Raw genomic sequence first — 16,552 nt, forward strand, 5'->3', positions numbered from 1 at the left:
GACCATGGCACGTTGCTTCACCGGAAAACAGATCCCGTGGGATTTATGATAAGCCAAGGAGTGTCAGTGCACCTCCCAGCTTGAGAAAGAAAATACTGGCATAGCTAGTAGCCCCAGGCTCTGTTCCCAGACCTGCCTCACTTCTCCCCAAGGCACCTGGACTGTCTATCACCCTCTAGACCTTGCTCTAGGCCTCTGCCTCAGACACAGGGGTCCCCCAATGACGTGGAGCCTTGGTCGTGGTGGGCTGACTTCTGAATTCCCTGCTCCATGAAGCAGAGGTGGTGCTGGGCCTCACAAGTGGCAGAGAGCCTCAGGTGAACGTGTGGCCCCACTGTTGCAATTGTGGCTGCAATCGAAGGCTGGTCTCAGGCCCAGTGGACCTGCGAGTCCACATCAGGCCCCTGGCACACTCGAGGGCCTTCCGTGTGGGAGCAGCCCAGCGGCCACATGCCCTCTCTGCCATCTGTCTTGGGCACTTTCTCTGGACAGGCACAGGAGCCCAGTGCTGTCCTCATCCTCGACCCAGCCCCCAGGCCCAGGGGCTTTGCTGGGCCTCTCCCTGCTTCTCTTGACTCGCAGCACGCCTTGGCTTGTTGGCCCCACAGCTAACGTCACATTTCCAGTCTCAGTGGTGTCTGGATCATTGGACAGGGGTTCCTGGGCACCTACCACGTGCTGTCACAGCTGGGGGTGCAGCCAGGAGTGAGACCGCTGTTTGCAGCTTTCGACCCCAGGGGGTGGGTGGAGAAGGCTCCGTTCTCCGGCATCTGTAACCCATCGTACAGGTCTGTTCAGATCTTATGTTTCCTCCTGGGTCTGCCTTGGTAGATTGTTTCAAGGCATTTGGACATGGCCGTTTTTCAAAACTCCAGACCGAGCATTTTACTGAATGATCCTCTGCCGGGAGCCAGCACAAGGAGTCCTGCCTGTGGCAAAGGTCGTGAGGTTAAGGGGTCCGACAGGCAAAGGCGAGTTGTGCCTTAAGGGAAGCTCGCTGAATTTTCTCAAGCATCTACCCCCAAAACCAGAGTCTGCCTGCCATACTGCATTATGCTTTTTGCTTATGCTTCTGACATTAACAGGGGGCTATTCCCCACCACATTTCTCTGGAAAAAGTTAACTTAGAGCTCCGATTAATAGTCTCCTGCATATAAAAGAAGTGTCTCAGCTCAAACCCCTCTGATGGCTCTCTAACTTCCCTGACAGTTAGAGACTTTTACAACTTGTGATTGTTTATAGCCCCTCAACCGCAAGAGGCATGCAGCTTAAAACATCTTAAAGATACAGAGCCTTTTTTTAAAGAGCTAAAAATTATATTGGTGATGGGTTTCACTGTTGAGTCAATGACTGCTGCCAGGCCTCCATATTCTTTATCTTTTAGGCACCTGGAGGATATTAATCAATGTAATTGGGATATAGAAAAAGGAATATAGTAGTTTTGATGTTAGCAACACTAGACTTTTGAGTTAATGAACTTTCTCTTTGTTATAAATCACTGTACTCCTCTTTCCTTGTTTTAAATTATTGTGTCCTTGCTATATAAGAATGTAACCTTAAATTAGTGCTTTCTGAGAGTGGCACCAGACTTTAGTAAGAACAACACTTTTAAGGCAAATAAGTTTTCTGGTTGACGGACCCTTATCAGAAAAGGGCCATAAATCCTAATAGGCCTCCTGGCCAGAAGATGATGTAAATCACCTAAGACTTGTGTATACAGCTAGGTATGCAGAGAGAAAGCCTGGTCTCAATAAGAGTCAGGGCTGCTGATGCTGCATAACTTTGTATTATCCATTGGTCTCTATGTACAACCAAAAGTATAAAAAGCTTTCCTGGACAATAAAGGATGGACCAGTCACTGGAAAGACTGGTTTCCCCCGTGTAGTCTTTTTGCCTTCTCTTCTTTTCTGGCTGAATTCCCTACTTGCCCTGGCTTGTAAGACCCACGCAAGAGGGAGCCCAAGGTGGGGACCCTTCTGCTATTCAAACGGGTGCCGGTGGCCTACGTAGGTGGTGCAAGTTTCTTGTCTTGAGACTTTATTAGCTTTCCATGTAAACCAAGTTATTCAGCATCTTTTCTCCACTAAATTTTCCTACTACACTATTCTTTCCTAATCTCTCTTTTCTAATTAAATAATTCTTTCCTAAGATGCTGACTCCGTCCCTGCTTCGAATTACCCTGGATCCACCGGGGCTGGACCCCGGCAGTCCTCAGCTTGGATGCCTGGTTAGATGCCTTCTTTATGGGACCATCTTCTTCACTCTGATGTGTGGCCTTTCATGAAACTGTCTTTGGAGTACATTTCCTCAGTTTTTGTTTATCTGATAATGTCTCAGCTTCTCTCCCATTTCTGAAGGCTGATCTTCTTAGGAGCACAAACCTTGATGTGCAGTTGAAGGCTGCCTTCTGCCCTCTGACCTGGGCAGGCTGCTCTGTGTGAGCATCCATTTTCCATTGCTGCAGTGATGAGTTACCAGGAACTCAGAGGCTTAAAGCATCATAACAGGATTTCACGGTGCTCGAGCCTGGAAATCAGAAGTGGCTACAACTGGGCGGGAATCTCAGTGTTGGCAGCCACCTTCCTTTCTGGAAGCTCGGTTTCCAGAAGCTTTCTGCAGGCCTCCCAGTTCTTTATCCACACCCTCCTCTGATGCCAGCAGTGACTGGTTGGTCTTCCTCACGCTCCATCCTGACTCCCAGTCTCCTGCCTGCTCTTCCACAGTGGAGGGCCCTAGTGGACAGTCTAGGACACTCTTTCCATCTAAAGGCAGTGAATTAGCAGCTTTAATTCTGTTTGTTGCGTTGATTCCCCTTTGCTATGAAATAGCACATTTGCAGGTTCTGGATGCAGATGTCTTTTAGAGGCTGCTATTCTGTCCCCACAGGAGGTGATCCTTTGGTTGCTGTTAGCTTCTCCATCTTTTGTGGTTTTTCTTTGGTGTGTTTAGGTGTGTATTTCTTTCATTTTTACTTTTTATTGAAGTGTTATATGCATGCACACAACAATTCACACGTGCATACAGTTGGAAGAATTGATGAATTGGACACATCTGTGGCACCAGCACCCAGAACACGTCCCCCAGGGTCACTATTTCAAGTCAGGATAGTGGTAACCCCTGGGGGGGCTCTGGGAATCGCCATTTTTTGTTCTCGGTGCTGGTGTTCCTAAGAATGGAATTGTTGAGTCGTAGCGCATAGGTGCTGTTTTCTTTTTACTTTCCGCACTTAGAAACATTATGCCTGCTGAATATATAGATTTGTGTCCTATGAAAATCTTTCAGATATTCTTTGTAAAATATTGCCTCTCCCCTCAGTGGCCTTTTCAGTTGGATGTATGATATTAGATCTTTTCACTTTTCCTCCTTTTCTTAACCTCTCTTTCATTTCTTCCATCTTCTTTTCTGTACATGGCACATTGTGGGTACTTTTTCATATCTCTGTGTTCCAGGTCAGTGATTCTTTTTTCAGCTATATCTAATCTACCAGTGAGCTTTTATTTTGACATTGATTTTTTTTTTCCATTTTCAAACATTCTATTTGGTCCTGCCTGATCATTTCTGATAGCTTCTTGTTGCTTGCTTGTCCACTTTTTATTTCCATCTTTTTTTAAGTAAACATTTAATAATATTTATCCCAAGTTTGTGTCTGATAATTGCAATATCTGGGATCTAATTCTGTTGTTTTGGCTTCTTCTGACTCTCATAAGTAGTCTTTTCCTACATACGTTGTGGTGACCTTTGATTGTGAGCTCATGTTCACACGATGTTTATCTCTGGGAATCTTGGGAGCTGTAGTAGAGGGGTCTCCCTGCAGAAAGGATGTGTTTTGCTTTTGCCAAGAAGACTTGGGAGCCTCTTAATCTGAGACCACTTTAACGTATTCCAGGAAACCAGCCCAGAACATGTGCCCTGGTGTGGTTTCTCCACACTGATGTAGGTGTTGGCCTCAGGGTAACCCCATCTTTGTGTTGCTTAATGCTCATCCTCTGTCATCCCCTTCTCCTCCCACCATCAGTCTTTCCCAGCATCAGGGTCATTCAAAAGAGTAAGTTCTTCTCATCAGGTGGCCAAAGTATTGGAGTTTCATCTTTAGCATCAGTCCTTCCAGTGAATATTCAGGACTGATTTCCTTTAGGATGGACTGGCTGGATCTCTTTGCTGTCCAATGGACTCTCAAGAGTCTTCTCCAACACCACAGTTCAAACGCATCAATTCTCTGGTGCTCAGCTTTCTTTACAGTCCAACTCTCACATCCATACATGACAACTGGAAAAACCATAGCTTTGACTAGATGGACCTTTGTTGGCAAAGTAATGTCTCTGCTTTTTAATATGCTATTTACATTGGTCATAACATTTCCTAGGAGCAGGCGTCTTTTAATTTCCTGGCTGCAGTCACAATCTGCAGTGATTTTGGAGTCCAAAATAATAAAGTTTCTCACTGTTTCCTATCTATATGCCATGGAGTGACGGGACCATATGCCATGATCTTCGTTTTTTTTTTTAATGTTCAGTTTCAAGCCAGCTTTTTCCTCTCTCTTTTACCTTCATTAAGAGACTCTACAGTTCCTCTTTGCTTTCTGTCATAAGGGTGGTGTCCTCTGCATATCTGAGGTTATTGATATTTCCCTCAGCAATCTTGATTCCAGCTTGTGCTTCATCCAGTCCAGCATTTCTCATGATGTACTCTGCATATCAGTTAAATAAAGAGAATGATAATATATAGCCTTGATTTACTCCTTTTCTAATTTGGAACCAGTCTGTTGTTCCATACCCAGGTCTAACTGGACCACTTCTAACATGTCCAGGTCTAACATGTTGCTTCTTGACCTGCATACAGATTTCTCAGGAGGCAGGTCAGGTGCTCTGGTATTCCCATCTCTTGAAGAATTTTAGACACTTTGTTGTGTTTCACACAGTCAAAGACTTTGGTGTAGTCACTTAAGCAGAGGTAGATGTTTTTCTGGAACTCTCTTGCTTTTCTGATGATCCAAGAGATGCTGGAAATTTGATCTCTGTTTCCTCTGCCTTTTCTAAATACAGCTTGAACATCTGGAATTTCATGGTTCATTTACTTTTGACCTGACTTGGGGAGAATTTTTAGCATTGCGTTGCTAACATGTGAGATGAGTGCAACTGTGTGGTAGTGTGAGCATTTGTGGAGAAGGAAATGGCAACCCACTCCAGTATTCTTGCCTGGAGAATCCCATCGATGGAGGAGCCTGGTGGGCTACAATCCACAGGGTCACAAAGAGTCGGACACGACTGAGCGACTTCACTTTCACTTCACCTTCACTTTGAGCATTCTTTGGCATTGCCTTTCTTTGGGATTGGAATGAAAACTCCTTTTCCAGTCCTGTGGCCACTGCTGAGTTTTCCAAATTTGCTGGTATACTGAGTGAAGCACTTTCACAGCATCATCTTTTAGAATTTGAAATAGTTCAACTGGAATTCCATCACCTCCACTTGCTTTGTTCATAGTGATGCTTCCTAAGGTCCACTTGACTTCGAATTCCAGGATGTCTGGCTCTAGGTGAGTGATCACACCATGGTGATTATCTGGGGTTGTGAAGATCTTTTTTGCATAATTCTTCTGTGTATTCTTGTCACCTCTTCTTAATATCTTCTACTTCTGTTATGTCCATACAATTTCTGTCTTTTATTGTGCCTATCTTGGTATGAAAGTTTTCCTTAGTGTCTCTAATTTTTTTGAAGCTATCTCTATTCTTTTGTATTCTCGTTTTCCTATATTTCTTTTCATTGATCACTGAGGAAGGCTTTGTTATCTCTCCTTGCTATTCTTTGGAACTCTGCATCAAATGGGTATATCTTTCTTTTTCTCCTTTGCCTTTTGCTACTCTTCTTTTCATAGATATTTGTAAGACCTCCTCGGATAGCTAGTTTGCCTTTTTGCATTTCTTTTTCTTGGGGATGATCTTGATCACTGCTTCCTGTACAATGTCAGCAACTTCTTTCCATAGTTTTTCAGGTACTCTCTCTACTAGATCGAATCCATTGACTCTATTTGTCACTTCCACTCTGTGATTGTACAGATATGATTTGTCATACCTGAATGGTCTATTGGTTTTCCCTACTTTCCTCAATTGAAATCTCAATTTGACAATAAGGAGTTCATGATCAGAGCCACAGTCAGCTCCTGGTCTCATTTTTGCTGAATGTATAGAGCGTCTCTGTTTTTGGCTGTAAAGAATATAATCAGTATGAGTTTGTTATTGACCATCTGGTGATGTCTATGTGTAGATCATCTCTTGTGTTGTTGGAAGAGGGTGTTTGCTAGGACCAGTGTGTTCTCTTGGCAAAATTCTGTTAGCCTATGCCCTGCTTCATTCTGTACTCCAAGGTCAAATTAGCCTGTTGCTCCAGCTATTTCTTGACAAATTAGAGTGTGTGAGTGCAAAGTCACTTCATTCATGTCCCACTGTCCGACCCTATGTACTGTAGCCTTTCAGGACCAGGCAAGAATACTGGAGTGGATTTCCATGCCCTCCTCCAGGGGATCTTCCTGACCCACATAGAGCCACCTGTGAAGCCACACAAATTAGGGTGGTCATTTTTATTTTCATTTTGAAATCTATAGCTCTGTACTACTAAAAGACTCTTAGTTCTGGAAGGATCTCTTTTGTATCGAAATATTTTTGCAGTGAGCTGTGAATGATACCGGGATTCTTGGCCTCAGGAGATGAAGAATTTGATCCAGTGCCAGTGATGAGGCTTGGTTTCAGAGCTTTTTATACAATAAAGTTTTACTAAAGTATAAAAGAGATAGTGAAACCTGACATAGAGCTCAAAAGGGGGCAGAAGAGGTGCCCACTTGCTAGTTTCTAACAAGGAGTTATATACCTATTAGCAAATTCATTAGAGAAAAGTAATGCCTCAACTGAGGGGGTTGCACCAGGCACCTCACCTACAACATTTATTTTGAGACAACATTGAAACAAGGTAAGTCGTGCCTGGCTATAAAACAGGTGACAGGAATCTTGAAGAAAGGCAGATTTCCAAGTAAATTCAGATTTTGTTTAACACATTAACATAGTCTAAAGAAGACATTTCCATGAGAAAAACACATTGGTAAGCTCAAGATTTGAGATAAAGTTAAGTTCACGCAGAACCATGTATTGTCATGACAACACAGAATTTTCACAGATAAAAGGAATAAAAAATGTCCACCAACTGCAGTTTTATTTTCTCCTGCCACTTGAGCGCCTCTGACCTGCCTACAGAGGCTATTAACACTCTTCTTATTTGTATTATATTTTGTGTTGCATAAGCCTAAATGTGGTGGCCCAGCTTTCACTCTTAATACATGATCTGATTGTGAAACAAGAAATAAATAAGAGTGGAGATCTTGGAATCAGAAGGAACCTAACAAGTCAGCCTTAGTAATAGTGTTTTTTTGTAGTGGTACCTAAAACAGTAATGGCACTTGTAATAAAAGTGGCCTGGATTCTTCAAAAAATTGATAACAACCCTGGTTATCAAATTAATAACTCTTCCTGCCAGGGGCCTGTTTTTCCATTTGGTATGCCATTTCCCTAGATACTGGGCATATAGCTGAAAGTCCACAGTCCAGCCCAAGATGGAGTCCTGCTTTAAAGATAGAACCTGTTCTGTTTCTTCCGTCAGAAGCCTAGTGTTGAGGGTAGCCTATCCTTTCCTAGGGGATCTTGCCAACCCAGGAACTGATCCTGGGTCTCCTGCATTACAGGAGGATTCTTTCCCAGCTGATTTACGATGGAAGCCCATATGTCTGTGTGTATGTATATATGTTAATATCCAATATTTGGTTTTGTTTTTATGGCTCATTTCACTGTATGACTGACTGTCCATCCACATCTCTACAAAGGACCCACTTTCATTCCTTTAATGGCTACATGATATTACACTGTATATATGCAGCACTTTTCCTTATCCATTTTTCTGTTGATGGACATTTAGGATAAGTCCATGTCCTAGTTATTGTAAATAGGGCTGCAGTGAACATGAGTGTGCATATGTCCTTTTGAATTATGGTAGTCTCAGCAAACCCAGTGGGATTGCTGGGTGGTATGGTAGTTCTATTTTCAGTTTTGTAAAGAACCTGCATACTGCCCTCCATAGTGGCTCTATCAGTTTACATTCCCACCAACAGTGCAAGAAGAGTCTCTTCTCTACATCCTCTCCAGCATTGTCTGTAGATTTTTTGATGATGGGCATTGTGACTGATGTAAGGTAATAAATACCTCATTTGCATTTTGATTTGCATTTCTCTAATAGTGATCGAATAGTGAGTAATGTTGAGATTCTGTTGTATTTGGTATTCCATCCTATAACTTATACAATAAATAAATAAATAAATTCGAATAGATTCTGATTGACCCCTTGCACTGTACAAATCGATACACTTAGACAAATGCATATTGACAGAAATCCATCCTAAACTGTCAGTTCCAATTCCCCATTCCATGATCTGCTTATCATCTATGTAGCTTTGCCTTTCCAAGAATGTCACCATGGGGTCACACTGGGTGCAGCCTCTTCCACTGGATTCTTTCACTTAGCTGTGTGCATCTAAGATTTATCCCTGCCTTTCAAGGGTTGATGTTTCATTCCTTTCCACTGTTGAGTATTATTCCTTTGCATGTGTATAGGAGGAAAATCAATTTCCCTCTGCCCTTCCAGGTTCTTGCTTGAGCCCTCTTTCTCCATCAGTCAACACAAATTGTCAGGAGAAAAACAGAACTTTAATAACATATATACCTCTTGCATAGAGAGAAGATGCCAAGGAAAACTGAGTCACTCCTTGAAATGATGAAGGCTTCGCCTTTAATACCATCTTCAGCCTGAAACAGCAGAAAGACGCTGCAGGAAAGGCAGAGGCATTTATGCAGGTGAAAGTCCTGAAAGACGATGCTGTGAAAGTGCCACACTCAGCACGCCAGCAAGTATGGAAAACTTAGCAGCGGCCACAGGACTGGAAAAGGTCAGCTTTCATTCCAGTCCCAAGGAAAGGCAGTGCCAAAGAAGGCTCAAACTACCGCACAATTGCACTCATCTCACACGCTAGTAAAGTAATGCTCAACATCCTTCAAGCCAGGCTTCAGCAATACATGAACCGTGAACTTCTAGATGTTCAAGCTGGTTTTAGAAACGGCAGAGGAACCAGAGACCAAATTGCCAACATCCGCTGGATCATGGAAAAAGCAAGAGAGTTCCAGAGAAACATCTATTTCTGCTTTATTGACTATGCCAAAGCCTTTGACTGTGTGGATCACAGTAAACTGTGGAAAATTCTGAAAGAGATGGGAATACCAGACCACCTGACCTGCCTCTTGAGAAACCTATATGCAGATCAGGAAGCAACAGTTAGAACTGGACATGGAACAACAGACTGGTTCCAAATAGGAAAAGGAGTATATCAAGGCTGTATATTGCCACCCTGTTTATTTAACTTCTATGCAGAGTACATCATGAGAAATGCTGGGCTGGAAGAAGCACAATCTGGAATCAAGATTGCCGGGAGAAATATCAATAACCTCAGATATGCAGATGACACCACCCTTATGGCAGAAAGTGAAGAGGAACTAAGAAGCCTTTTGATGAAAGTGAAAGAGGAGAGTGAAAAAGTTGGCTTAAAGCTCAACATTCAGAAAACGAAGATCATGGCATCCAGTCCCATCACTTCATGGGAAATAGATGGGGAAACAGTGGAAACAGTGTCAGACTTTATTTTGGGGGGCTCCAAAATGACTGCAGATGATGATTGCAGCCATGAAATTAAAAGATGCTTACTCCTTGGAAGGAAACTTAGGACCAACCTAGATAGCATATTGAAAAACAGAGACATTACTTTGCCAACAAAGGTCCGTCTAGTCAAGGCTACGGTATTTACAGTGGTCATGTATGGATGTGAGAGTTGGACTGTGAAGAAAGCTGAATGCTGAAGAATTGGTGCTTTTGAACTGTGGTGTTGGAGAAGACTCTTGAGAGTCCCTTGGACTGCACAGAGATCCAACCAGTCCATTCTGAAGGAGATCAACCCTGGGATTTCTTTGGAAGGAATGATGCTGAAGCTGAAACTCCAGTACTTTGGTCACCTCATGCAAAGGGTTGACTCATTGGAAAAGACTCTGATGCTGGGAGGGATTGGGGGCAGGAGGAGAAGGGGATGACAGAGGATGAGATGGCTGGATGGCATCACTGACTCGATGGACGTGAGTCTGAGTGAACTCTGGGAGTTGGTGATGGACAGGGAGGTCTGGCATGCTGATTCATGGGGTTGCAAAGAGTCGGACATGACTGAGCGACTGAACTGACTGAATTGAGTGACTGATCATGCAAAGCACAGTAAACAAACAGGTGATTGTGTGCAGATTTAAGTCCAGACTCCTTCAATGATAAGAGTTCCATCCTTGAGATGTAATTATCCTTTTACTAGGTTCAAAGAAAAAGACTCTTACAAATGGAGATTTCCCTAATAATTGTAAAGATACCTCACAGTAGGGCAACCTCAGTCTTCCCCGGTGATCTTGCTGTTAAGAATCTGCCTGCTAATGTAGTTCTATCCCTGATTCAGGAGCATGCCACATGCCTCAGAGGAGCTGAGCTCATGCACCACAGCTACTGAGCCAGTGTCCTAGAGCCAAGGACCCACAACTACTAAATGGTGCACCACAACTACTGAAGCCTGCACACCTAGGGTGCACGATCTGCAACAAGATCTAACCAGCTCTCCCAAACTAGAGAAAGCCCTCTCAAAGCAACGAAGACACAGCAGGGCCACAAAGAAATGAATAAATCTTAAAAAAAAATAAATAAAAGGAACCTTTACTGAGCTTTAAAAATTATCATAATCTTAAACTAATCAGACCAAAATAGCTCAAAGGTCAAACAGGCATAATTTGGGGTGGCTTATTCTTACCTCCTTGACATTTGTTTACACCAATATGCTTATGCATTCATATACTGAAGAATATCCTGATTTCAAGTTTGTAGCCATTATGAATAGAACTGTTGTGCACAATTGCATCCTTGTTTGCACTGGATATCGATTTTCAGAGCGATTGCCTAAATATTGAAAGCACGATTGCTGGATCCCAAGGTGACTCTTGTTGAGCTTTGGGGAAAACTGCCAGACTGTCTCTCATGGTGGCTGTACATGCGTCCTACCAGCAATGAGGAATGGTTCCTGTTGTTGCTCACCCTCCAGCGATTAGTATTATCTTATATTTGTAGTTTAGCAGTCCTAATAGGTGTGGTGAGATATATCATGATTTTAATTTATAATTCCCTGATTGTACATGATGGTGAGTCTATGTGTTATTATGAACAACTAAGGAAATTCTGACATGTGCTGCAAAGTGAGTAAAGTTTGAAGTCACTCTGCCAAGTAAAACAAGCCAGACAGAAAAGGACAAATAATCTATGATTCTACTGTGAGGTATCCAGATAAGTCAACCGCAAAGACAAAGTAGAATAAGGATGCCAGGGAATAAGCAGAGTTGGACCTGTTGGACATGGGCAAGGGCCAATGACCCTGTATGATGATGGTGGTGGTAGTGTTAGTATCTCAGTCATGTCTGACACCATGGACTGTAACCCAACAAGCTCTTCTTCCCATTGAATTCTCTAGGCAAGACACCTAGAGAGGGTTTCCATTAACTTCTTCAGGGGATGAGCCTTTGGCGAATCTCCAGTTTCACCTGGAAGAATGCTAAGGCAGGCCATTGCCCCAGACCACTCTCCAGAAAAGCCCAGACTACCCATGAGACACAGGACACAGCCAGCAGCAACACCATCTCACACAGATTTCCAGTCAGCACCTGTCTCCCATTCTACACCCTTGGTCAGTCTCCTTTGGGTCTGAGAGCTGAAGGCCTCACGGAAGTGAGGTCTTCTCCTCAGGAAATGGAACCTGGCATGCAGCCCCATGCCTCATTCTGCCAGCCAAGGCTATCAGCTCCTCTTACTGAAGAACCAAGTGTCATGCATGTCCTATAGATATCCTCAAATGAGCAACAACAATGCCAATGAGAAGACCTCGGGTCAGGGAGGGCTGAGCTTAATGAAATTAAGATACACCAGACTGCCAGCTGCGAAGGCGTGTGGCAGTAACTACCCACTGGCCTGACATGTGGGAAGTCATGTCCCCAAACTGGTAAGAAGACTCCTGTGAGGGACACTGTGGCAATATGATCAGCGGGTAGTGAGACCTGGAAGGAAAAGTGGAGATGGACAGAAGGTGGATCCTGTGGCAAGAGCTGATTCTCCAGGTTGCTGTGCTTGGCATATGCTGTGCTTAGTTGCTCAGTTGTGTCCGACTCTTTGTGACCTTGTGAACTCTAGCCCTCCAGGCTCCTCTATCTATGGGGATTCTCCAGGCCAGATACTGGAGTGGGGGATCTTCCCAACCCAGGGATCGAAACCACATCTCCCTCACTGCAGGCATTCTTTTACCATCTGAGCCTCCCCAGAAGAGAGATTGTCAATGGAACTGAGTAAAGGTCAGGTTATTTGACCAGAGACCAAGCCATTGGCCTCTGAATGCTCTTGCATTTTTATTTGCTTTGCTCTCACTACTATTTCTTCACTTTCCAAGAACTTCAGAAGGTCAGAGGGTAGGGGGAGGAAAGGAGTGAATGATGAAGGAGAATTGTAATCCTAGATCTAATCTATGATCCTAAGATATTGTCAGTTATAAAAAGATGTCCACCTCCAAGAATCCAGTTCTGAAAAGTCTTGAGAAATCAGGAGCTATTCAGAGTTTGAACGTGGCTGAAGAAATTTTCACTTGCTTCTTGCATATTGCATAGTGCACCCTCCTTAATTTTCAGTCTCTAAAATCTAAATTAATGAGGACATCTGCTTCTAGCAAATGCAGTCAGTGTTGGCTTGCAGCGAACAGTATGCAATCATAAAAGCAAAGAAAGAAAAAGAACAATAAAAAAGCACAACAAGGTACAGCTTCCTGAAACCAGAACCTTTCCCAAATCACCACTTTTCCACACCCATCTTGCTTCCTCCGACGTGTCTCAAAATGCTGTCATGATTCAACTGCGAATATATGTGTGTTCAGTCGCTTCAGCCATGTCCAATTCAATGCATCTCCATGTCTCCATTGACTGTGGCCCACCAGGATTCTCTGTCCCTGGGATTCTCCAGGCAAGAATACTGGCATGGGTTTTCTTGCCCTCCTGCAGGCAATCTTCCTGACCGAGGGGTCAAACTTTTATCCCTAGTCTTTTATGTGTCCTAAATGGGCAGAGGGGTTCTATTTAACTAGAGTTACCTGGGATTCACCCTGCTACAAATATACCTACCAGGAGATGCACTCCAGGCCTGTTTGTTCTGTCATCAATCAAAAACTCCCAAGATTTGGTCAGAACCGAAAAACCTAAACAGTAAAAATTTTGTAAAGACAAACTACACTCAAGGCTTCTGTGTGCCCCTGACCAGATCAGCCACACATGACTCTAATGGGGAGCGTCTAACTCTTTCTGGGAAGAAGAGTGCCCCACTCTCAGCCTGATGGTCATGAGGTCCCCCAACTTGGCTTCCACTATAGGCCAAAACTGTCCAGTGAAGTATACTGTGGACTACAAATTTAAGCTCCATATAAAAGCTGAAGTTTCTAGTAACCACATTTAAAAGCAAAAAAAAGATGAAATTAATTTTCAAGGTAAATTTTAATCCAGTATACAAAAAATATCATTTCAATATATGATCAATATCTCACAAGTCATGGTTGGCTTGCAGATAAGTCTGACCTTTTTTTTTTTTTTTTTTCTGATGACTATATACTTTCCTTTCTAAGACAAAGTGCCAGTCCTAGGATGGGAAGCTGAAATGGGAACCCCTTTTCCTTGGGAGTAAGCCTCTCAGGTAAAAAATAAGATACAGTTAAATTTCATTTTCAATGAATAATATTTTAGTATAAGTACATCCAAAGCATTCCAGGGGATGGACTTCTACTAAAAAAGGAAATGTTTTCATTGTTTGTCCAAAATTTAGATTCCTGTACTTCTATTTGGTAAACCTAGCCACCTGAAAGGCATGATTAGAATTGATTCCTTCCTTAGCTAAAATGAGTACATCAGCGGTGAGTCCACATAGCTCCCTCCCATCAGGGCCAGAGTTATGGTCATGGGAGGATGACGTGTCATCATGTGGCCACTTGAGGCAGGAAGCGTATAGGTGTGTCTTCCTTGGCCCAGCACAGACCACAAGGTAGAGGCAACTCCACAAAAGAAGAGGAGATGAAGGCCAAAGGAGAAAACATGGCCAGTTCTGGAAGCAGCAGCAGGTCAAAGGCCAGCCTGCTGGGGAGTGGCACAGTTCAAGGTGTGAAGCACTCTTCCCAGGGTCCAGTGGTGATCACATCTGGAGGAAGGTGCACAGCTGAGAGAAGTGGTTGCAGAAGCCCAGTGGCTACTCTGCTCCACCTTTCTTTCTTTTCCATGAAGTTTATAAGATTCGTACATCCTGTACTCCCATCAGTCCATTCTAAAGATCAGTCTTGGGTTTTCTTTGGAAGGAATGATGCTAAAGCTGAAACTCCAGTACTTTGGCCACCTCATGCAAAGAGTTAACTCATTGGAAAAGATTCTGATACTGGGAAGGATTGGGGGAAGGAGGAAAAAGGGACGACAGATGAGATGGCTACATGGCATTACCGACTCGATGGAGGTGAGTTTGAGTGAACTCTGGGAGTTGGTGATGGACAGGGAGGCCTGGCGTGCTGCAATTCAAAGAGTCGGACACGACTGAGCGACTGAACTGACTGATTCCCATGAACTTTGTGCAGGACCTTGATCTTAATGCAGAATTTTCACCTTTCCAACCTGCTGTGGATTTTCTTTCCCAATAAATTTTCCTTTATTTTATGTACCAAGAACTCTCACAATAGGTGTCAGTGAAGGAGGAAACAGAGAGGAGGCTCTATCTTGAAAGCAAGAGTCCATCTTGGGCCATACTGTGGACTTTGAGCTATTTGCCTAGTTTCTATGGTAATGACATATAACTGGAAAACCAGAACCCTCAGACAAAAGAGCCCAAGGGCTTGTACTTAGACTCTCCATTGCCTGAGAGAATACCCTAATTATCTGTGTAACCAAATAGAACTATAGATTCTACCATGCTTATTGGGGGTATGACCACAGGCCTATTGATAATTGTCCACTGTTAACTACCTAGGCTTAAAGCATATGAATCACAGGTTAACTTTGACTGTATCTTTTTTTCCCTTTGTTCAGACTAGTTTCAGGGAATTTGGGGAGGTGGGTTTGGGCATGTACACTTAAGAGTAAATAAGGTTTTCACAAAAACTGGCCAGGGTCCTTGGCTAAGAGGAGACTCTGCCTTGGGATCGCCAATGTAATAAACGGCACTCCACTATCTGCATTGTCCCTCTGAGTCAGTCTGTTTCCTGGAATGCATGACTACAACAATGAGAGAGAAGTATTGTGTCCAACTTATTAGATACTCCTTCATGTACTCCAAGTGAGAGTGGTGAAATATGCTCCCCCACAAATTACTAAAATTCCTAAAAATTTCAAAACAGTACCTGGTTAAACTAAGGGGCATGGTGGTCACAGAACCTTGAGGGAGATGTGTTTCAGGTTGATTTAGTGTTGAACACATGTAAGGCTTGGAGGAATGATTCAGAGTGTCATACAGTAGATCAGGGTGGAAATTGAGAATCTCCATTTTTAACCACTTCCCAGGTGATGCTAACACTGCTGGTCCACTGATGACACGTTGAGTACCACTGACTTACACAAGGAGAGAGCTTCCACAGAAATTGAAACGGCACTTTTTGAGACATTTACTCTATTCTTAGAGTTTCCTCACACAGAAAACCCAGATGTCAACCTGAAAATTAGCAGAGTAACTCTTCCACAACTAAGGTTGTAAAGATGAAACCACATGGAGATGCATGGGAAGGGCAGAGATCCAGTCTAGTCAGGACACATACTGCTGATGGGTGACCCAGAGGCAGGAGAGGACATTACAAACTTGGTTTCTTCCCTGGAGAGGATATTTTGAGCACCTGAGCCCTGGTAACCTGAATCAGGAAGATGAGCCCCCATCATATCTGTATTTGAAACCAGCAGAGCTATGTCTGGGAGAGAGCTGTGGTAAATCAAGATCCCATGATTAATAGGTTTGTGCCAAAATTACTGATGCTGAATGTCAGATCAGAGGCAGCAGCTTGAAAAGTGCATGCTTCATATGGGAAGCAGAATTAGGGCAAGTGCCAGAGGGGCAAGGATTTGTTGGAACTTTCTCTAGGGATGAAATCACTTATTGATGACACTTTAAAAAAATCCTCCCTGTACCCAGCTGGCCCAGTGCAAGCAGGAGACATTTCTGTCTTTCCACACTTACCTTGCGAGCACTGCTTGCCCTACTATGTCTCTCTGTTCCCTGTGGAACACACACGTCCAACCCAGTCATGCCCAGAATGCTCCTCCAAAATGGTCTCCCCCACGAGGGCCTGGATTTCCACACAAGAGCCTCCTTCCCTTCTACACACTGTGAGGGGACTCAGCCATAAC

The sequence above is a fragment of the Oryx dammah genome, unplaced genomic scaffold (assembly GCF_014754425.2).
Source record: "Oryx dammah isolate SB20612 unplaced genomic scaffold, SCBI_Odam_1.1 HiC_scaffold_19, whole genome shotgun sequence".
Classification (NCBI taxonomy): domain Eukaryota; kingdom Metazoa; phylum Chordata; class Mammalia; order Artiodactyla; family Bovidae; genus Oryx; species Oryx dammah.